Genomic DNA, 22,841 nt, shown 5'->3' with positions numbered 1-22,841 from the left:
GACGCTCCCTTTGGACTCTGCTCCTTCAGGCCGGACGTGTCTGGGCGGGTTGCGTGGAAATTCAAGGGAAGCTTGGGGCTCCTTCCCGGGGGACCGGCTTTTTCTCCTTGGAGCATGGTGGTCCGTTTGGCCGCGGGAGGCGCCGGCGGGCGCATCCCCTGAGCGAACGCAGACGGGGCTCCCCTCTGCTGAAGTCAACGTGCCCGCCAAATACAGTTCTCTAACGGCCTTCAACTTTTTTCCTGAGTACTTTTTAGCAAGTCTGACCTTTTGGGTCTGTATTGTTTTCAGACAGCTTCAGAGTTTTCCTGGCCCCACCCAGGAACCCTGAGTCAAAAGAAAAAAGAAAAATATTACTGAGTTAAATACAGTACTGAAGACAGGAGACCTAGGACGTGGCATAGCTACTCAGTTAAGGCTACATAGCACAGGGTGTGGTGTCTTTCTTTTGACAGTGAAGTCCAAATAAGGGAAAAAACAGCCACCCTAGCGGGAGAACAGCTGTTGATCCTAGTAACTTGTAATGGAGGAAGATATGTTTTTGCTTCTTTTTACCCGGTATACCACCTTTTCACGTGACGCCAACAAAGTTTAGGTGGCCAGTTAGAACTCATTCGGGCCTGTTGCTCTGACAAGAGGTTTCCCCAGAAGCAAACCTTTACTCACTATTACTGTGGTTTTTACCTAAGCTTTGTTCTAGTGCTTTCTGTTTATGAAGAGATGCTTTCTTGTCCGCCCCCACCCCTCCCCGTCCAAGCACAGACACAGGTTTAAAACCTGTGTGGTATTTTATTACCACGTATAAAACTCAGAGGAAAACATAGGAAGACCACTCTTTGACATAAATCACAGCAAGATTTTTTTGATCCACCTCCTAGAGTAATAGAAATGAAAACAAAAATAAATGAGACTTAATGAAACTTAAAAGCTTTTGCCCAGCAAAGGCACATAAAGAAGATGAAAAGACAACCCTCAGATTGGGAGAAAATATTTGCAAACGAATCAATGGACAAAGGATTAATCTCCAAAATATATAAACAGTTCATGCAGCTCAATATTCAAAAAACAACCCAATCCAAAACTGAGCAGAAGACCTAAAAAGACATTTCTCCAAAGAAGACATACAGATGGCCAAGAAGCACATGAAAAGCTGCTCAGCATCACTAATTATTAGAGAAACGCAAATCAAAACTGCAATGAGGTATCACCTCACACCAGTTAGAATGGGTATCATCAGAAAATCTACGAACAACAAATGCTGGAGAGGGTGTGGAGAAAAGGGAGCCCTCTTGCACTGTTGGTGAGAATGTAGGTTGATACAGCCACTATGGAGAACAGTATGGAGGTTCCTTAAAAAACTAAAAATAGAATTACCATATGACCCAGCAATCCCACTACTGGGCATATACCCAGAGAAAACCATAATGCAGAAAGACACATGCACCCCAGTGCTCATTGCAGCACTATTTAGAATAGCCAGATCATGGAAGCAACCTAAATGCCCATCGACAGATGAATGGTTAAAGAAGATGTGGTACCTATATACGGTGGAATATTACTCAGCCAGAAAAAGGAACAAAATTGGGTCATTTGTAGAGACGTGGATGGACCTAGAGACTCATAGAGTGAAATAGGTCAGAAAGAGAAAAACAAATATCATCTATTAGTGCATATATGTGGAATCTAGAAAAATGGTACAGATGAACCAGTCTGCAAGGCAGATATAGAGACATAGATGTAGAGAACAAACATATGGACACCAAGGGGGGAAAGCGGCAGGGGTGGGTGCTGGTGGTGTGATGAATTGGGCGATTGGGATTGACGTGTATACACTGATGTGTATAAAATAAGTAACTAATAAGAACCTGCTGTATAAAAAATAAAAATTAAATTAAATTTTAAAAAACACTGTGTGGTATTTTATTGCTGACAAATAAACCCGTTTTTCATTGATTTTCAGTTTGGGTTAAGAGACTAAGGTAATTTCTAAGTATGATAAGTACTGGTTTAATTCGTTCTTTCATTCATTCAATAAATAAATATTAATTGAGCACCCAGACATTGTTCTAGTTGATTGGTTATATACTTGAGCAAAATACAAAAACCCCAGGGCTTGTGGATATTACATAAGTATAAGTAATAAATAATAAGTAATAAATGTAATAAACAAGAAAATCAAATAGGATAATAAAGCTGATAGGTGATATGTAAAAAAGAAAACAAACCAATGGAGATGAGGAAGACTAAAGGTAGAGTTGCTTTGGGGAGAAAGATCAGGAATTCAGCTTTGGACTTTGTTACATTTGAGATATCTATTAGAAATTCAAGTGGAGACCTTGAGTAAGCAGTTGTACATATGAGTCCGGGGTTAAGAAGGGTGGTCCAAGCTAGGGATATATGAGAGATAGCCACATTTTTTTTAAAGATGAGAGTTATGTTTTATTCGGTCCCGTTACTGAGGACTGCAGCCCAGAAGACAGACAGCTCTGAGGAACTGTACCAAAGAGGTAAGGGAGGAGCCCAGATATATAGGTGTTTTTGCCAGTTCAGTAGTATGATCTAAAAGTCATCAGAAACTTATATTTGTCAAAAAGTGGAGAGGTGTCAGCATTTAAATGATATTTAAAGCCACAAAACTAGACAAGATCACCAAGGGAGTGAGTATAAATAGAAGAGAAGCAAGGAGGAAACCTTGCAACTTCAAGGCAGGAGAGTGGATGAGCCAGCAAAGGAGGCTGAGAAGGAGCAGCCAGTGAAGTAGGCGAGCCAAGAATGAGGTGCCTGGAAGCCAAGTGAATATAATGTTATCAAGAAGGTGTGAGTGCTCAGTATGTGAGTGAGGACTGAGAATTGACTATTGGATTTGGTGCCATGGAGTCACTGGTAATATTTCAGTGGAGCAAAAGGGGAAAAATTTGATTGGAATGGATTTAAGAAAAAAATGGGAGGAGAGGAATTGGAGATAGCTAATATTATAGGCAATTCTTTTGAGAAGTTTTCCTGCAAAAGGGAGCCCCAAAATGGTGGTGGGGAGCCCACTACCACAGTAACTGGTGGTGGAAGTGGAGCCAAAAGTGGGTTGGCAAAAAAACTGGGAGAAATATTTGTTTTTGATGAGAATGATCTAGAAGAGAAGGAAAATTTTACGAAGGGGCAAGAAGGAAGAATTGCTGGAGCAGTGTCCTTGAGAAAGAAAGAGTTTAGAACCTAGCACACAAATGAAAGGATTATCTATAGGCAGGAGCACAGTCTGTTCATCTATGGAAACTGGCAGGCAGGTGGTAGAAGTGGTGGTGGAAGTCTGTGGAAGTTCTCTTCTGACTGTTTCAGTTTTCTCAGAGACATAGGAAGTCAGGTCATCAGCGGGGAGGAGATTCAGAAGAGCAAGGGAAGGTGAAGAGAGAAGCGAAGGTGCGAAATAGTCATCCAGGAGAATGGAAAGATGAATAGACTAGGAAAAAAATATCATATGCTTGCTGAGTGTCATTAAGGGCCCACTTGAGTTCATGGTCATAAATTTAAGTGGGATAAGTCAGTGTGCTTGTGCTTTTTTTCCTCCAGCAATAATTGACTGCCAGGGTGCAGGCTCAGAGTAGGCTTAGAATTGTATGTAATCAGGTTTTACCAAGGAAATAAGAGCAAGGAGAGAGGACCAAGGAAGTCAAGGATGTAAGTAAGGGAGTGATTATGATTCACCGTGGAGTTTAAAATGAGGGAAGAGTAGATATGGAGAGATTAAGGACAGAAAAAGGTGGTAGGATCAGTGAATTGCCAGTCCTTGTGGGGTTGAGGGACTGTAGGAGTCAGAGAACAAGGGGGAATGATCTGAAAAGATAGGTATAACATAAAGGGTCTAGCTCCATTTTTGATACTCAATGACAGCTATCAAGCCCCACCACTTCTCTTTTCTCTGTGCCCCACATCTGGGAAAACTGATAAGAAAGCCCAGGTGCTTGCTCCTTTGGTGTCAGTGGGAAGTTCAAACTATGCAAGACCCAGTCCATGTGAAGGACCATTCACCCTGGCCCCATCCACTCCCAACCACCATAAACCCTAAGAAAGTCTCCTTTCTCTGCTCCCTCAAGCCATATTCAGACCAATTTGGAGCCTGCCCTGCTCTCCCCAGAAAGCTTCTTTATGTATGCAACAAACTTTTTCATACTCTGAAAAAGTTGGTATATGTGTAGCATCATCAGTCTTGACATCCAAAACAAAATTTAAGTAGAGGAATCTATCTCACTTCTGCAGAGTGACCACAACAATGTGGTAGTTAGAATGGGATGCATAAAATTAAGATTACGAAGAAGTGATGAAGTCTAGGGTGGAATCTGAAAATGGCAGTGAATGGCTGAGGAGTGTGGAATACAGTGTCACTAGAAGAGAGTCAAAGAGAGAGTATCATGAGAATTATCTATGTATATATTAAAAACAACAAGATTTAGGACAAGGGAGATGCTGGATAGGATGCCAGTAGTCAAAAGCTAAAGTCCTTGAGAAATAAGGCAGAGTGATCTATGAGCGGGTAGGGGACTACCACAATGAGGAGAGTGATAACATCAGAGGACATGAGTTAAAAAAACAAATACTGGGTAGGGGGAAGAATTAGATAGGAGGTGGGGAGAATAACCTGAGAGAAACAATGAAGAGCAAAGAGGATCCCTCTCCCACCTCCAAGTCCAGTGGTACAAGGGCTCTGGGAAGGCTGCAGGGACAACAGCATCCACCAGGGGTGAACCAGGTTTGCTTTAGAACAGGAAGGTGAAGGAAATATTCAGAGAAGAGACTGAGGATACAAAGGTTTTTGATGAAGATGGACTGTGAATTCCAGAGGACACAGTGGAAGAGTCTCAGAAATTGGGGAGTGTGGTAAAGGGATTCAAAATAGGTGATGTGAAGAGCTTTGAGTGAGTTAGGGGGTGGGAGACAAAGAGTGACCCGAGAGTCTGGGACTTCTTATGGTAAAGGATATAAACACCGATAACAAGGACAAAGTTTCAACCAAATGAAAAGAAATGATTGTTCATTTTCCATATAGAGTCAACAAAGATTAAGTGTAGTTAACATTTTCTTATTTGAAAGGGGAAAATTAGTTTAGATTATTTTCATTTCTCACTTGGGTAGTTTATCTTGTCATCCCATGTAGAACAGCAGCTACCCCAAGGTCCATCCTGGGAAACTTGTAGGTGGGTTTGATGAGCTCTCATACCACTGGACTTGCACTTTTGGCTTTAAATCTATCTATGTGAGTCCCAAGATGGGTCCAAGCAGGTTGACCTGTAGCAAATTTGGATAAGAAACCTTCTACCTCTTGACCTTGCTCTCCTTCCCACACTCATTACAGTGGCCCTATGAATTCTTGATGTCCTATGCTGGACCTACCTTACAAACATATAAATTTACCTGTTTACCTAGCACTCATTCTTACGGAACTTAAAAGTTTGTTTTTCTAAATAAAAGCTAGCTAATCCAAAACTAATTGTTGTGTAGCTGATCCGTATTGTTGTGTTCAGAGGTGCTAATTTGTGGCCTCTCAGTCCTCATGTATAACATAACTTTGGTCTTACAGAGCCAACGGAGCAGCTCCAGTGATTTCAAATATAGGAAAAATCAAGATCAATGGTCTTTGGACTTTTTCGTTTACATACTCCCAAAAGAATTTTGAAAAATACATGCATATCTTCCTCATTTTTATGTCAGCATATGAATTTTTTCTCATAAAATTAAACAATTGTAAAGGAAGTTATTTCCAGCATTATGTTCTAAATATTGGCATTTAAAAATAAATTAGTTACACAATTCTTAAGTATGTCCAGTTGAATATAAATACCATCTTGATTTAATATAATTGAAAGAGTATCACCCATTTGAAGAGTAAATGAAACATTGTTTCTTTAGCTATCAGAAATGTAACAATTGTTCCCTTTTCTTCTTCTTGAACTTTAATAATTCCACTTCCCTTATAGCATTTTTTCCTATTATGTATTTTATGCATTCTAATCTATTTTTCAACCGACCACATTTCTCTGCAATAAAAAAGACATTTTAATGCCTTTTACTTTCATTTTAAAATTTATTTTAATTTTTGAACATGTAATACTTTCACCTAGTTCAAAAATAAAACCTAAACAAAAACATACATTGAGAAGTCTTATTCCCACACTCTTGCCTTTCTACCTTGTCCCTACCCACATAGATAATCACTTCTATTAATTTTTATTGTATTCTTCCAGTGCCAGTGTTCCTTTATAAATAGAAGCAAAATTGAATGTATTTTAAAAATTGAATATATATTTCATCCCCCTTTTATTACATAAAAGATGGATTACTTTATTATATATATTTTTTTAACTGCAGAATGACAATCTACTATTTATTTATTTATTTGGCTGTGCCAGGTTTTTTTAAGTTCTGGCATGCGGGAGTTTTAGTTGTGGCATGCGGGATCTAGTTCCCTGACCAGGGATTGAACCCGGGCCCCCTGCATTGGAAGCGCGGAGTCTCAACCACTGGACCACCAGGAAAGTCCCTCTACTAATTAGTATTACTGAAAATATACCGATTAGACCAATATCAAATCACACTTCTAATAAGTCTTTCTTTCCCTTTTCTCTGGATAGTGGGGTTGGATCACAGAACTCAACTTACATTCTTCAAGGACATTTCGGAAAGCTAGATGCTTTTAGTTCTTTGCATTCAACTCCAATGAGAGCAGAGGTTGCAAATGGCAGCCCTGGGCAGACACATTTTGTTTGACTGGTCCAACATTTACAGATCAGGACATTTTACATAAAGTTCCAAATTTTTGACTCTTGAAAATCAGATCATCAGCTAACCAAGGCTTTCATTCACTCAGCAACAATGAGCTGGCACTGAGTACCACATCCTCCTCCTTGAGGGGGCCCAGGTGATGCAGTTTGCCATGGTCCCCCTCACTCTTCAATTTTCCTGCCCCAGCCCCCAGAACTTATTTATTTTTCCAGTCTGGTCCCTGTAGGCATTTGACTTTATGACCTCTGAGTTAACCACAGAGTGATTTGGGAAAGTAGACCCAACCAGGAGCATCTTTGAAGCTTCAAAATGGGAAACAAGAAAGGAACTAGTGAAGAGTATAAGAGGACATTAGGCTCTGGATTAATAATGCAATTAAAAAAGAACCCATGTTTCACCGGAACTTCCCTAGAGAAAAGAATAGACAAATGAATTACTTACTCAAACTGTTTAGCCTGTATCCACTAGATGGCTTAGGGTAGAGGTTAGGCAAGGCAGAGACTGAGTTTGTACTCCAGGAAAAATGAAGTCTGTTGTGTTTTAGGCATGAGAACATAGACGAAAATGAGAGACAGGGCTCTGTTTTATCTTCTATGAAAAGGCAAATTGGATATTGGAATAAAAAAATACAATGGTTCTCTCATTTTCCACTACCACCACCACCAAGTATTACGAACCTTTTATGTCCAAAATGTTATGAAATGATGTTAAGAGTATGGAACACAGAAACTTTTTTTTTTTAATTTATTTTTGGCTGCGCTGGGTCTTTGTTGCTGCACACAGGGTTTCTCTAGTGGTGGTGAGCGGGAGCTACTCCTTGCGGCGCGCGGGCTTCTCATTGCGGTGCCTTCTCTTGTTGCGGAGCACGGGCTCTAGGGCACGCAGGCTTCAGTAGTTGTGGCTCACAGGCTCTAGAGTGCAGGCTCAGTAGCTGTAGCTCATGGGCTTAGTTGCTCCACGGCATGTGGAATCTTCTCAGACCAGGGCTCAAACCCGTGTCCCCTGCATTGGCAGGTGGATTCTTAATCACTGCAGTGCCAGGGAAGCTTTGGAACACAGAAACTTAAGATGAAATAGAGCAAGTATTTTGTGTATCTGGTTTTTATATGGAATGCTTCAGAAAAGAAAAAAGGGAATAATTAGAATTCTAGGTCATTGTTATGTCTCTAATACCTAGCACAGTACCTGGCATATAGAAGGTAATTCATAAATATTTGTTGAAAGAATGAATAAATGAAGCTGCCAGGAGAATATAAGGTATCAGAATAGAATAGATTTTAAAGAAGTTTTTAACTTGAAAGCAACATTCAGAATCTGAAACAGAATCATTTATTCCATTCCTTATTCTTATCTGTACATTCACTGAGACATTTTGGGGGAATAGTTCCTCAGGAAAAAGAATAGCCTATAGGGGCTTCCCTGGTGGCTCACCGGTTAAGAATCTGCCTGCCAATGCAGGGGACACAGGTTTGAGCCCTGGTCTGGGAAGATCCCACATGCCGCAGAGCACCTAGGCCCATGAGCCATGGCCGCTGAGCCTGTGCTCTAGAGCCCGTGAGCCACAACTACTGAGCTCAGGTGCCACAAACACTGAAGCCAACGCACCTAGAGCCTGTGCTCCGCAACAAGAGAAGCCACTGCAATGAGAAGCCTGCGCACCGCAAGGAAGAGTAGCCCCCACTTGCCGCAACTAGAGAAAGCCCGCACGCAGCAACGAAGACCCAACGCAGCCAAAAATAAATAAATTAATTAATTTTTTAAAAAGTGCAGAGGAAACAGATATGAGTGGAGGATGAGAGTAGAATGGACTTAAAAAAAAAAAAGAATAGCCTATAATAATTTGGTGCTAGGATTTTGTCTTACTTGACACATAATACTAAAATTCTGGAAATTGAAATCCCCCCTAATGAAAAGGTTGCAATAAAAGACCTGTATTGAGAACTCACAATGACTGTAGCAAGTGTGTCAAAAATGATTATATAAAACCTGTCACATGGGAGTTATTGAAGGAATTACCTTATTAGGGTGAATTATGGTCTTCAGCAGGATATGAACTTGTCCTGAGACTGAGAATATTTTCAGCCTCTGACAGTAGTCTCAGGGTTTCATACAGACAAACTCTTAATGTCATAGTATTCAAACAGCATTCCACAATATGGTTTGACTACCCTCTTAATTTGGTTTATGGGATATGCCATGCTCTCTAAAGGGGAAAATTGCATAGAGACATAACGCAGCAAGAGATGACCTGGTAGCACTGCCAGAACACAGTTCATTGGGTGATTTGTAGTGTTTCTTTCCTTCTGAAGACCAGTTCTAAATATTTCCCAATTCTCTTGAACACAAGAATAACCACCCTAATCCAGGAAACAGCCGATTCACTCAGATGATAGCAGAGCTCTTAGAGGACCCATCTGTTTCCTTGCTGATTACCCCAAGTAAAATCCAGTTATAACCAACCAATCCAGAAAATGTCATAAGGATTCCAAACTTCATGTTGCACATACTCCTTATCTTTTCCTGAGGTATTTTTACCCCCTTTCTTTTTTCTCTTTTTCTCAGTGTTTCTTATTTCCATGTAATGATTAGGAGCTATCTAGAGACAGATAAACTGTCCGGTTCTGCCACTTTCTAGCTGTGTCACCTCAGGCAAGTTACTTAAAATATCTATGCTTCAGTTTCATCTTTAGTAATAGGTTAATAAACTTGTGTGAGGATTAAATGAGGTTATATGTTATAAAGCTCTTAGCATAATACCTAGCACAGAGTAAGCACTACACACAGAGATGTCTAAAATGCCATGTTGCCAGGAATTCCCTGGCGGTCCAGTGGTTAGGACTTGACATTTTCATTGCAGGTTCAATCCCTGGTCAGATCCCTGCAAGCCACACAGTGCAGCCAATAAAATAATAAAATAAAATAAAATGCTGGAAGGCCATGTAAGATTACTTTTTTTTGATGAAAAGAAACAATAAAAGGAGTTTTGTGTTTTTTTTAAGTTCAAAGGTATACTGAATAAGTAGGTTTGTTTACAACCATTCTTGAAATTTATTATTGAACAACTTCATGGAGAGTCAGCATCTTCAAGAAACTTTCCCAAAAAGCTTTAGGTAAAAACCCATTTTTGAGTTTTAGGGGAATGAGCTTTTCCACACAAATTAATTTTCTTAGAAAACAAAACTCATCCCTTAAGTACCAACTCTTATAAAACTTTAGACCATTGTTACACTAATAGAGATCATTTTGAACTATGTCACCCAAGTCCCTATCTTATGAAACAGATTATAATGAACACAATTTAACAATTTCTTAGTGCTGTAGGATCATATACAGAATCACACATCTGGCATCTTGGAAGTAGGCTGGGTATGGCCCTCTAATGCCAGAGAGGGGAAGAAAACCAGTCTTGAACATATCCACTGGGATAGGATTAGAACTTGGGAATACTGGCATGCCAGCAAGTGTTCAAAATATTTCTAGGTATCAGGCCATAGTTCACTAAGCAGTTGTCAATGAGAGGTCCAAGGCAGCAGTTGATCACTGAGTCAAGTTGACAGAAAATCAGGCAGTTCAGGGGGAGATAGTATTCTGGGATTCAGACTAGCAGGCTGGAAGTGGTAACTGGAAGATCTGTCTAAAAATCGTCATCTGTGTGAAGGGCAGGTTTCTAAACCTAGAGGTGATCAACTGTGCTGGACAGGCAACTGGAACACAAATTCTGGAATAGGGGTCAAGGCAAAGGTCTAACTATTAAAATAGGGACACATGGAGAGAGGTAAAGTTTAGAATCTTATCTAGATTAAACCAGTGGCAAGGATGACTTGACCCCAGGTCACAGATTGTGGAGGTGGAGTTCGTTAAAAATCTTTCTCAGGTGAAAAGACATTGAGTAATTTCCCCCAGGTCATATTGTGAGGCTGCACACCTGGAATTTTATCACAGGCTGTCTGATTCCCTACACATTTCTGCTGTTTTGCTCTATTCACTTTAAAATAAAATAAAGTTATACTACTCTGGAAAATACAAAAATAACTGGATTTGTTTTTCTGATTCCAAGGAAAACTACAATTGTACAATTCTAGAGTCACATCATTTATAAATTTTGAAGGGACAAGAAAAATATATTCATAAGAAAAATACACTGTTGGTAAGGAATAGCTTTCTATATATATACCTTAAAAATTAACTCTCATAGGACTTCCCTGGTGGCGCAGTGGTTGAGAGTCCGCCTGCCAATGCAGGGGACACGGGTTTGTGCCCCGGTCCGGGAAGATCCCACATGCCACGGAGCGGCTGGGCCCGTGAGCCATGGCCGCTGAGCCTGAGCGTCTGGAGCCTGTGCTCCGCAACGGGAGAGGCCACAACAGTGAGAGGCCCGCGTACCGCAAAAAAAAAAAAATTAACTCTCATAAATTCCTACAATCTAAAAGTAAATCTTTCAAAAGGAGCCAGTGTATCCCTATGAAAATAGCACGATTCAATTGTATCCATTTAAAAGAAATTCACATATTCAAAATTTCATAATAAGCTGAAAGCATATAGTTCAAAGGAACAAAATTTTCTTGATATGAAAAATAGAATATTATTAAGAATAAATGCTCTGTCTGGTTCTTTAAATTATTCTTAGATAATTATTGTTCTATTATAAGTATTACCAACAATAAATGGCTTTCTCTTAGAATCCAGATTTTTTTAACTTTATACTCTTTGTTATTGCCTTTTGAGATTCAGATCTAAAGAAGGCTAAAAAACCTTCCACTCTAATCTTGCATTTCCTCTTTCCAAGAAGGTATTTCCTTGTGATTGCTCCATCTCAGGCTCTAAAAATGTCAGTTTTGGGGTTGTGAATAATGATAGCACTTTGCAAAGACAGGTAAAAAAAAATCAAACAGGTAAGGGAAGTTGGAAGTGGATGTCTGCTAAGCAGTGGGCCAGCGAGCATGAAAAAACAGTTTAGAAATACACAAGAACCAAAAAAAAAAAAAATCAGTGATCCAGAAGCCAAAGGCAGGCAAAATTCAGAGTGTGCCAGAAACCGGGCAAGTAGACGAAACCAAGTTGACCAGACATCCCAAAGGAATGCTTTAGGAGACCAGGAATACCCAAAGCCAGGCAGACAGGAACCCAGTGAGCAAACAAGAGGTAAGAGCACTGCCTCTGCAAGAGGTCTGGACAGCAGAAGTCAAGCACCCAAGCAAAGAAGTCTACAAAGAAAACTTGATTCTCAGGCCAAACCGCATCCAGCTTGGGACTGTCAGAAGTAGAAAAATGGACACCTAGTTGCCCGGGGAATACAGAGTTGGTCCATCCAGAGGAGGTCTTTCCTTTTCCTTGTTAACAAAAGATTTGACTCAACGACTAGCTAGCCTTTTTTTTTTTTCACTTTTGGATACTTTAATCCAGATAAGAGTTTACAGCACTCTGTTGCTCTCTTCCTAGGTAATGTGACATTCTTCATCGGTTTCCACAGATGCTCCTCTAATCAACTTGGCAAGAGGCTTACAAGGTCTCAGGACAAGTTGAAAACTGAAAATAGATCCTGCCCATAGGCTCAGCATGACTGGAGAGCTTGCTTCTTAATAACCCCACACCAAGTCAGTACTTGTTGTGTCTAGGACATCCTATTCTATCCCAGTGTGGGTCTGATTTTGTTCCAAAGGTTGTTTTCTTATTAAAACAGAAGTATTAACAGCTAGTACCATGTTATTTTCTCCCTCTTTACAGAATGCTAATAAAGTTCTACAGATATGAGTCTGGTGACATTTCCCTTCTCTTTATAAAGCATAAGTCTCACAGAACACACACCCTGTCGAGGCCATCTGGGGAAACAGAATCTTTTATCACTGTAGGCAGAGGGTTTATCGGTTTCACTTCCTTCTTTTAGGCTGGGGACCATCTCATGTAGTTACATACAGCTGGCCCTCCATACCCGTGGTTTCCACATCCAAAGATTGAACCAACAGCAGATCAAAAATATTTGAAAAAAATTTCAGAAAGTTCCAAAAAGCAAACCTTGAAATTATACTGTGCAGACAACTATTTACATAGCACTTGCATTGTATTATGTATTTTAAGTAATCTAGAGATGATTTAAAGTATATGGGAGGTTGTGTGTAGGTTATATGCAAATACTACACCATTTTATATTAGGGACATGAACATCTGTGAATGTTGGTATCCTCGGGGGTTCTGGAACTAATCTCTGGCAGATACCAAGGTCTACCATACATTGATAAATGACTCTCTGCTCCTGCCTTACCTGACTAGGTTGATAGGAGAAGTTGAGGGCATTTCCTTAGAAGATAAGATTGCTTTTACATTGGTTCACGGAATGAGGACTGATGGATCCAGTTTTCCCTTTCCCCCTCATCTTCACAGACACTACAAGGTCTGACAGGGAATTCCAGCCACATTCATTCTTGTAGGGACCCCTGTGATGACTGTTGTTTATATGGATTTGGACCAGACTACCTGAGTTTGAATCCCAGCTCTATTATTTTCTAACGATATGACCTTGGGTAAATTATTTCTCTGGTGCCTAGTTTTATCATCACTGAAAGATAAAAAAATGATACTTAAGTCACAGACTTGTGTGAATTAAACAAAATAATATATCTGAAAGTGTTTTGCATATTGCAAGTTTTCTGTGGAGATTAACATAGCATTAAGTTAAAGCCTTTGTACCTGAAGGGGATGGGGCAGACACTGATCCCTGTAGGTTATCCATCCAGACCTATTTACATTTGAGACTATTCTTTCACAGTGAATAATTTCATTAAAAAAAAAAAAAAAAACACAACTCCCCAAGGGCTCTTTTTCTATAGATGGCTTTCCTCTTGAGTAGATGGAAATTTCCAGTGTGCTGGTCCCTAGAGAAAGTTTAGCTTAAATCCCCAATACCAGTAGCTGGATTGGTAGCTCAGCATTTACCATGCACTTAAGGATCAGTTTTACACCCGAGAAAACAGGGTTAGAAAGGTTGGATCATTTACTATAGCTCACAGATAGTCATTATTTAAAATGCTTCAGTGGCACTCCACCTGTCTGCTGGCATAGCCTCAGCTAGCACCACTGTCCCTCAGATGTCTGCATTTCACCACACAGCTCCTCTTTCAGTTCCCCCATTGTCCTGTGCTCCCTCCTGCCACATGGCTTTTGCACACACTTTTCCTCCTTCCCAAAATGCTTCTTACTTCTTCCTATCCTCTCCCCAAACTTCTAGACATCCTGCAGATCTAGGATCTGCAGAAGTCTTCCCTGACTCCCAAGACAAGTTCTGATTCCACATCATATGCTCCCAAAGCCTACTTATGGCCTGTAATTACATTTGTGGGATTATTTGATTAGTGCCTGTCTTCACGTCTAGATTATAAACTCTATGAGGGCACAGGCCATGTTTGTTTTTTGTTTACCATTGTATCCACAGAACCTGTGTGCCCAGTACATAGTAAAATAGTGATAAATATTTAAATGAATGAACAAACTAACTGGGTCTAGAGTTCAAGTTTTATGACATTTTTCACTAACCCAAAACACAACAGCTTGCTGTAGACAGTATTGACTTTATAAGTTTCTGTGACTCTCATGGTCACTCTAGAGTTGTGATAATAGGGTTTGATGTTAATATTGAGGACACTGGTATTAATATGGTAGACTCAGAATCATTGCACAAGACTTCGGCAATCATGTGAGATTTAGCAAATTATATGCTCCAAAGGTAAAGTGAATCCCTTAGTACACTTTATTTATTTATTTTATTTATTTATTTTTTTGCGGTACACGGGTCCCTCACTGTTGTGACCTCTCCCGTTGCGGAGCACAGACTCTGGACACGCAGGCTCAGCAGCCATGGCTCACGGGCCCAGCCACTCCGCGGCATCTGGAATCTTCACGGACCGGGGCACGAACCCGTGTCCCCTGCATTGGCAGGCAGACTCTCAACCACTGCGCCACCAGGGAAGCCCTATTTTTTTCTTTTTAAAAAAAAGGATTTGGAGTCATTTATAGAAATACATAAAATATAACAATAAAAATCTACTAATATAAATGAGAAAAGGGAGCAAAGGAAAAGTAAAAAGGTAGAAAAATGTAACACCTAGGGTTGAAAATAGAATAGAGTAGAATAGAATAGAATAGAAAGGAATAGAATACCCAGGCACTAAAAATTCATCCGTGAACTTCTACATAGATACAGAGAAAAACACAAATTTGGCTCAGTTTCCTAATGCCCAAGGGAAAGCAAAGCTACTACAAGATTCACAGTATCCATAAGATAAAAGAGGACAAGATGCTCAGGAAAAAATGTTGCTTTTCCTATATTGTTGTGATGTCCAGAAAATGTTCTTAATAACAGTTCTACAGTATTATACCATGGTGACTAAAATTTCACTGTTTCTTAAAATACCTCTCAGTGTAGACTCAAGGCAAAATGCCAAATGTAGGTCAGAAAAGGGCCATGTCATGAGGGAGAGGGGTGTTGGGACAATGTGGCCCAAGAAATCTCTCCAGGGATCTGTCCCCAGACCTAACAAAATTTAGAATGGCTAGAGAATGGGTCCATTCCCATCGGGCTGTTCTCCCTGAGCATGATTTTTACAACTAAACTTTTGTTAATAATTCAACACCAGAAAATTCAAGGTTGTATTTTCTGATAAGAGCCTGAAGTGTAGAAGTCCTATGGTATAATTAAGCATAACCAACCTAGAATTGGTACCCTTTATGAAAGGAAAGCAACTAACAAATGTGCATACCTAAATGGAGAGTGATTCAACTCTTTCATGGAGGTAGACAGGAAAATGCAGGGCCACGCTTTTCCTCAGATCATACTTTTGGGGAGTCCTTTTTTTTTTGGCCACAGAGTCTTAACCCCTGGACCACGAGGGAAGTCCCTTAGGGCGTCCCTTTTCATACACACAACAGGCATACAGCATGAATTCTTAGCAGGAAAGAAAAGAGTTTAATTACAAAGTAATAAACACTTGTAAAATATTCACACCACACAGAAAGCCTTCCTACCCGCATCCTCTCTGTTCTCACTGCCTCTGGGTACCCACTATGGATGGTTTCTTGTGTCTCCTTCCAGACCTTTATCTACGCACAACCTTAAGGAAATCCCGAAGGATGGGGTGACGATACCCCTAACACTATATATTATGATTCTCTTTTTTTCATGGAGAGCAGATGAGATGAACAGGCTGTAACTACTGTCTATTATTCTTAAGCAAGGTACACCAAGACTGTGTGATCCTTCCAAGAAGATAAGACTCATATCTGCAATAAAGGAGAATTTATGGAGCATCCATAAGTACCCTGCTTTACACTTCTTAGTACAGAAAGCATTGCTTGCTTTTTGTGTTTCTACAAAAGACTGAGGAGAAATCTGTCTGTCTCTCAGGGCCTCAAGAAAGGGGTCAAGGTTGGCCATAACCATGGGCTCACAATTTATGCTCTGAGGAAATTAGTAGAAGGCATCTGAACATCTTCCTGCTTTGGAACATTTGCTCGCTTGGTTTAGAAAAGGTTTGACAGACAGAGAGGACATCCCTTTTGCTGTTGACGCTCATTGCCTAGTGAGCAGAGCCAATCCCATTCAGATCACTGAGCAAGCTCTCCTTCAGGCAGAAGCGCAGGGGTAGTATGATTGGTATCAGGACAACGCCTGGTCAGACTGCAAAACAACATACACACACACACACACACACATTTCCCACAATAAAACAAAACAAATCTATTCTACAACTCTCTCTCTCTTGCTATTCTTTGATTTTTATCTCATTGCTATTCTTTTTTTTTTCATTTTAACATCTTTATTGGAGTATAATCGCTTTACAATGGTATGTTAGTTTCAGCTTCACAACAAAATGAATCAGTTATATATACACATATGCTCCTATATCGCTTCCCGCTTGCGTCTCCCTCCCTCCCACCGTCCCTATCCCACCCCTCCAGGCGGTCACAAAGCACCTAGCTCTCTGCTATGCGGCTGCTTCCCACTAGCTATCTACCCTACGTTTGGTAGTGTATATATGTCCATGCCTCTCTCTCGCTTTGTCACAGTTTACCCTTCCCCCTCCACATAGCCTCAAGTCCATTCTCTAGTAGGTCTGTGTCTTTATTCCTGTTTCACCCCTAGGTTTTTCATGACATTTTTTTTTCTTAAATTCCATATATATGTGTTAGCATATGGTATTTGTCTCTCTCTTTCTCACTTACTTCACTCTGTATGACAGACTCTAGGTCTATCCACCTCATTACAAATAGCTCAATTGCGTTTCTTTTTATGGCTGAGTAATATTCCATTGTATATATGTGCCACATCTTCTTTATCCATTCATCCGATGATGGACACTTAGGTTGTTTCCATCTCATGGCTATTGTAAATAGAGCTGCAATGAACATTGTGGTACATGACTCTTTTTGAATTATGGTTTTCTCAGGGTATATGCCCAGTAGTGGGATTGCTGGGTCATATGGTAGTTCTATTTGTAGTTTTTTAAGGAACCTCCATACTCTTCTCCACAGTGGCTGTATCAATTTACATTCCCACCAACAGTGTAAGAGTGTTCCCTTTTCTCCACACCCTCTCCAGCATTTATTGTTTCTAGATTTTTTGATGATGGCCATTCTGACTGGTGTGAGATGATATCTCATTGTAGTTTTGATTTGCATTTCTCTAATGATTCGTGATGTTGAGCATTCTTTCATGTGTTTGTTGGCAGTCTGTATATCTTCTTTGGAGAAATGTCTATTTAGGTCTTCTGCCCATTTTTGGTTTGGGTTGTTTGTTTTTTTGTTATTAAGCTGCATGAGCTGCTTATAAATTTTGGAGATTAATCCTTTGTCAGTTGCTTCATTTGCAAATATTTTCTCCCATTCTGAGGGTTGTCTTTTGGTCTTCTTTATGGTTTCCTTTGCAGCACAAAAGCTTTTAAGTTTCATTAGGTCCCATTTGTTTATTTTTGTTTTTATTTCCATTTCTCTAGGAGGTGGGTCAAAACGGACCTTGCTGTGATTTATGTCATAGAGTGTCCTGCCTATGTTTTCCTCTAAGAGTTTGAGAGTTTCTGGCCTTACATTTAGGTCTTTAATCCATTTTGAGCTTATTTTTGTGTATGGTGTTAGGGAGTGATCTAATCTCATACTTTTACATGTACCTGTCCAGTTTTCCCAGCACCACTTATTGAAGAGGCTGTCCCTTCTCCACTGTACATTCCTGCCTCCTTTATCAAAGATAAGGTGATCATATGTGCATGGGTTTAACTCTGGGCTTTCTATCCTGTTCCATTGATCTATATTTCTGTTTTTGTGCCAGTACCATACTGCCTTGATTACTGTAGCTTTGTAGTATAGTCTGAAGTCAGAAAGCCTGATTCCTCCAGCTCCGTTTTTCGTTCTCAAGATTGCTTTGGCTATTCGGGGTCTTTTGTGTTTCCATATAAATTGTGAAATTTTTTGTTCTAGTTCTGTGAAAAATGCCAGTGGTAGTTTGATAGGGATTGCATTGAATCTGTAGATTGCTTTGGGTAGTAGAGTCATTTTCACAATGTTGATTCTTCCAATCCAAGAACATGGTATATCTCTCCATCTATTTGTATCATCTTTAATTTCTTTCATCAGTGTCTTATAATTTTCTGCATACAGGTCTTTTGTCTCCTTAGGTAGGTTTATTCTTAGGTAGGTTTATTCTTTTTGTTGCAATGGTAAATGGGAGTGTTTTCTTGATTTCACTTTCAGATTTTTCATCCTTAGTGTATAGGAATGCCAGAGATTTCCGTGCATTAATTTTGTATCCTGCTACTTTACCAAATTCATTGATTAGCTCTACTAGTTTTCTGGTAGCATCTTTAGGACTCTCTATGTATAGTATCATGTCATCTGCAAAGAGTGACAGCTTTACTTCTTCTTTTCCAATTTGGATTCCTTTTATTTCCTTTTCTTCTCTGATTGCTGTGGCTAAAACTTCCAAAACTATGTTGAATAAGAGTGGTGAGAGTGGGCAACCTTGTCTTGTTCCTGATCTTAGTGGAAATGCTTTCAGTTTTTCAACATTGAGGACAATGTTCGCTGTGGGTTTGTCATATATGGCCTTTATGATGTTGAGGAAAGTTCCCTCTATGCCTACTTTCTGCAGGGTTTTTATCATAAATGGGTGTTGAATTTTGTCGGAAGCTTTCTCTGCATCTACTGAGATGATCATATGGTTTTTCTCCTTCAATTTGTTGATATGGTGTATCATGTTGATTGATTTGCGTATATTGAAGAATCCTTGCATTCCTGGAATAAACCCCACTTGATCATGGTGTATGATCCGTTTAATGTGCTGTTTGATTCTGTTTGCTAGTGTTTTGTTGAGGATTTTTGCATCTATGTTCATCAGTGATATTGATGAATCAATAATTGATGAATCAATAATTGCTGAATGAATTAATGATGATAGGTGTTAGCTCTTCTCTAAATGTTTGATAGAATTCGCCTGTGAAGCCATCTGGTCCTGGGCTTTTGTTTGTTGGAAAATTTTTAATCACAGTTTCAATTTCAGTGCTTGTGATTGGTCTGTTTATATTTTCTATTTCTTCCTGATTCAGTCTTGGCAGGTTGTGCCTTTCTAAGAATTTGTCCATTTCTTCCAGGTTGTCCATTTCATTGGCATAGAGTTGCTTGTAGTAATCTCTCATGATCTTTTGTATTTCTGCAGTGTCAGTTGTTACTTCTCCTTTTTCATTTCTAATTCTATTGATTTGAGTCTTCTCCCTTTTTTTCTTGATGAGTCTGGCTAATGGTTTATCAATTTTGTTTATCCTTTTGAAGAACAAGCTTTTAGTTTTATTGATCTTTGCGATCGTTTCCTTCATTTCTTTTTCATTTGTTTCTGATCTGATTTTTATGATTTGTTTCCTTCTGCTTACTTTGGGGTTTTTTTGTTCTTCTTTCTCTAATTGCTTTAGGTGCAAGGTTAGGTTGTTTATTCGAGATGTTTCCTGTTTCTTAAGGTAGGATTGTATTGCTATAAACTTCCCTCTTAGAACTGCTTTTGCTGCATCCCACAGATTTTGAGTCATCGTGTCTCCATTGTCATTTGTTTCTAGGTATTTTTTGATTTCCCCTTTGATTTCTTCAGTGATCACTTCATTATTAAGTAGTGTATTGTTTAGCCTCCAAGTGTTTGTATTTTTTACAGATCTTTTCCTGTAATTGATATCTAGTCTCATAGCGTTGTGGTCGGAAAAGATACTTGATACAATTTCAATTTTCTTAAATTTACCAAGGCTTGATTTGTGATCCAAGATATGATCTATCCTGGAGAATGTTCCATGAGCACTTGAGAAAAATGTGTATCCTGTTGTTTTTGGGTGGAATGTCCTATAAATATCAATTAAGTCCATCTTGTTTAATGTATCATTTAAAGCTTATGTTTCCTTATTTATTTTCATTTTGGATGATCTGTCCATTGGTGAAAGTGGGGTGTTAAAGTCTTCTACTATGAATGTGTTACTGTCGATTTCCCCTTTTATGGCTGTTAGTATTTGCCTTATGTATTGAGGTGCTCCTATGTTGGGTGCATAAATATTTACAATTGTTATATCTTCTTCTTGGATAGATCCCTTGATCGTTATGTAGTGTCCTTCTTTGTCTCTTCTAATAGTCTTTATTTTAAAGTCTATTTTGTCTGATATGAGAATTGCTACTCCAGCTTTCTTTTGATTTCCATTTGCATGAAATGCCTTTTTCCATCCCCTTACTTTCAGTCTGTATGTGTCTCTAGGTCTGAAGTGGGTCTCTTGTAGACAGCAAATATATGCGTCTTGTTTTTGTATCCATTCAGCCAATTTGTGTCTTTTGGTGGGAGCATTTAGTCCATTTACATTTAAGGTAATTATCGATATGTATGTTCCCATTCCCATTTTCTTAATTGTTTTGGGTTCGTTATTGTAGGTCTTTTCCTTCTTTTGTGTTTCTTGCCTAGAGAAGTTCCTTTAGCAGTTGTTGTAGAGCTGGTTTGGTGGTGCTGAACTCTCTCAGCTTTTGCTTGTCTGTAAAGGTTTTAATTTCTCCATCAAATCTGAATGAGATCCTTGCTGGGTAGAGTAATCTTGGTTGCAGGTTTTTCTCCTTCAACACTTTCAATATGTCCTGCCGCTCTCTTCTGGCTTGCAGAGTTTCTGCTGAAAGATCAGCTGTTAACCTTATGGGGATTCCCTTGTGTGTTATTTGTTGTTTTTCCCTTGCTGCTTTTAATATGCTTTCTTTGTATTTAATTTTTGACAGTTTGATTAATATGTGTCTTGGCGTATTTCTCCTTGGATTTATCCTGTATGGGACTCTCTGTGCTTCCTGGACTTGATTAATTATTTCCTTTCCCATATTAGGGAAGTTTTCAACTATAATCTCTTCAAATATTTTCTCAGTCCCTTTCTTTTTCTCTTCTTCTTCTGGAACCCCTATAATTCGAATGTTGGTGCGTTTAATGTTGTCCCAGAGGTCTCTGAGACTGTCCTCAGTTCTTTTCGTTCTTTTTTCTTTATTCTGCTCTGCATTAGTTATTTCCACTATTTTATCTTCCAGGTCACTTATCCATTCTTCTGCCTCAGTTATTCTGCTATTGATCCCATCTAGAGTATTTTTCATTTCATTTATTCTGTTGTTCATCATTGTTTGTTTCATCTTTAGTTCTTCTAGGTCCTTGTTAACTGTTTCTTGCATTTTGTCTATTCTATTTCCAAGATTTTGGATCATCTTTACTATCATTATTCTGAATTCTTTTTCAGGTAGACTGCCTATTTCCTCTTCATTTGTTAGGTCTGGTGGGTTTTTATCTTGCTCCTTCATCTGCTGTGTGTTTTTCTGTCTTTTCATTTTGTTTATTTTACTGTGTTTGGGGTCTCCTTTTTGCAGGCTGAAGGTTCGTAGTTCCTGTTGTTTTTAGTGTCTGTCCCCAGTGGCTAAGGTTGGTTCAGTGGGTTGTGTAGGCTTCCTGGTGGAGGGGACTAGTGCCTGTGTTCTGGTGGATGAGGCTGGATCTTGTCTTTCTGGTGGGCAGGTCCACGTCTGGTGGTGTGTTTTGGGGTGTCTGTAGACTTATGATTTTGGGCAGCCTCTCTGCTAATGGGTGGGGTTGTGCTTCTGTCTTGCTAGTTGTTTCGCATACGATGTCCAGCACTGTAGCTTGCTGGTCGTTGAGTGAAGCTGGGTGCTGGCGTTGAGATGGAGATCTCTGGGAGATTTTCTCCGTTTGATATTATGTGCAGCTGGGAGGCCTCTTGTGGACCAGTGTCCTGAAGTTGGCTCTCCCACCTTAGAGGCACAGCACTAACTCCTGGCTGCAGCACCAAGAGCCTTTCATCCACACGGCTCCTTAATTTGGGAAGATTCGTTGTCTATTCATGTATTCCACAGATGCAGCGTACATCAAGTTGATTGTGGAGCTTTAATCCGCTGCTTCTGAGGCTGCTGGGAGAGATTTCCCTTTCTCTTCTTTGTTCTCACAGCTCCCAGGGGCTCAGCTTTGGATTTGGCCCCGCCTGTGCGTGTAGGTCGCCGGAGGGCGTCTGTTCTTTGCTCAGACAGGACGGGGTTAAAGGAGCCGCTGATTCGGAGGCTCTGGCTCACTCAGGCCGGGGAGGAGGGAGGGTCACGGAGTGTGGGGCGGGCCTGCAGCGGCAGAGACCGGCGTGATGTTGCCAGCCTGAGGCGTGCCATGCGTTCTCCCGGGCGAGTTGTCCCTGGATCCCGGGACCCTGGCAGTGGCGGGCTGCACAGGCTCCCTGGAAGTGAGGTGTGGATAGTGACCTGTGTTCGCACACAGGCTTCTTGGTGGCGGCAGCAGTGGCCTTAGCGTCTCATGTCTGTCTCTGGGGTCCGCACTTTCAGCCGCGGCTCGCGCCCGTCTCTGGAGCTCCCTTAAGCAGCGTTCTTAATCCTCTCTCCTCGCGCACCAGGAAACAGAGGGAAGAAAATGTCTCTTGCCTCTTCGGCAGGTCCAGACTTTTCCCCAGACTCCCTCCCGGCTAGCCGCGGTGCACTAACACCCTGCAGGCTGTGTTCATGCCGCCAACCCCAGTCCTCTCCCTGCGCTC

Source organism: Lagenorhynchus albirostris, chromosome 2 (assembly GCF_949774975.1).
Source record: "Lagenorhynchus albirostris chromosome 2, mLagAlb1.1, whole genome shotgun sequence".
Lineage (NCBI taxonomy): Eukaryota > Metazoa > Chordata > Mammalia > Artiodactyla > Delphinidae > Lagenorhynchus > Lagenorhynchus albirostris.
This window is presented reverse-complemented; position numbering follows the sequence as displayed.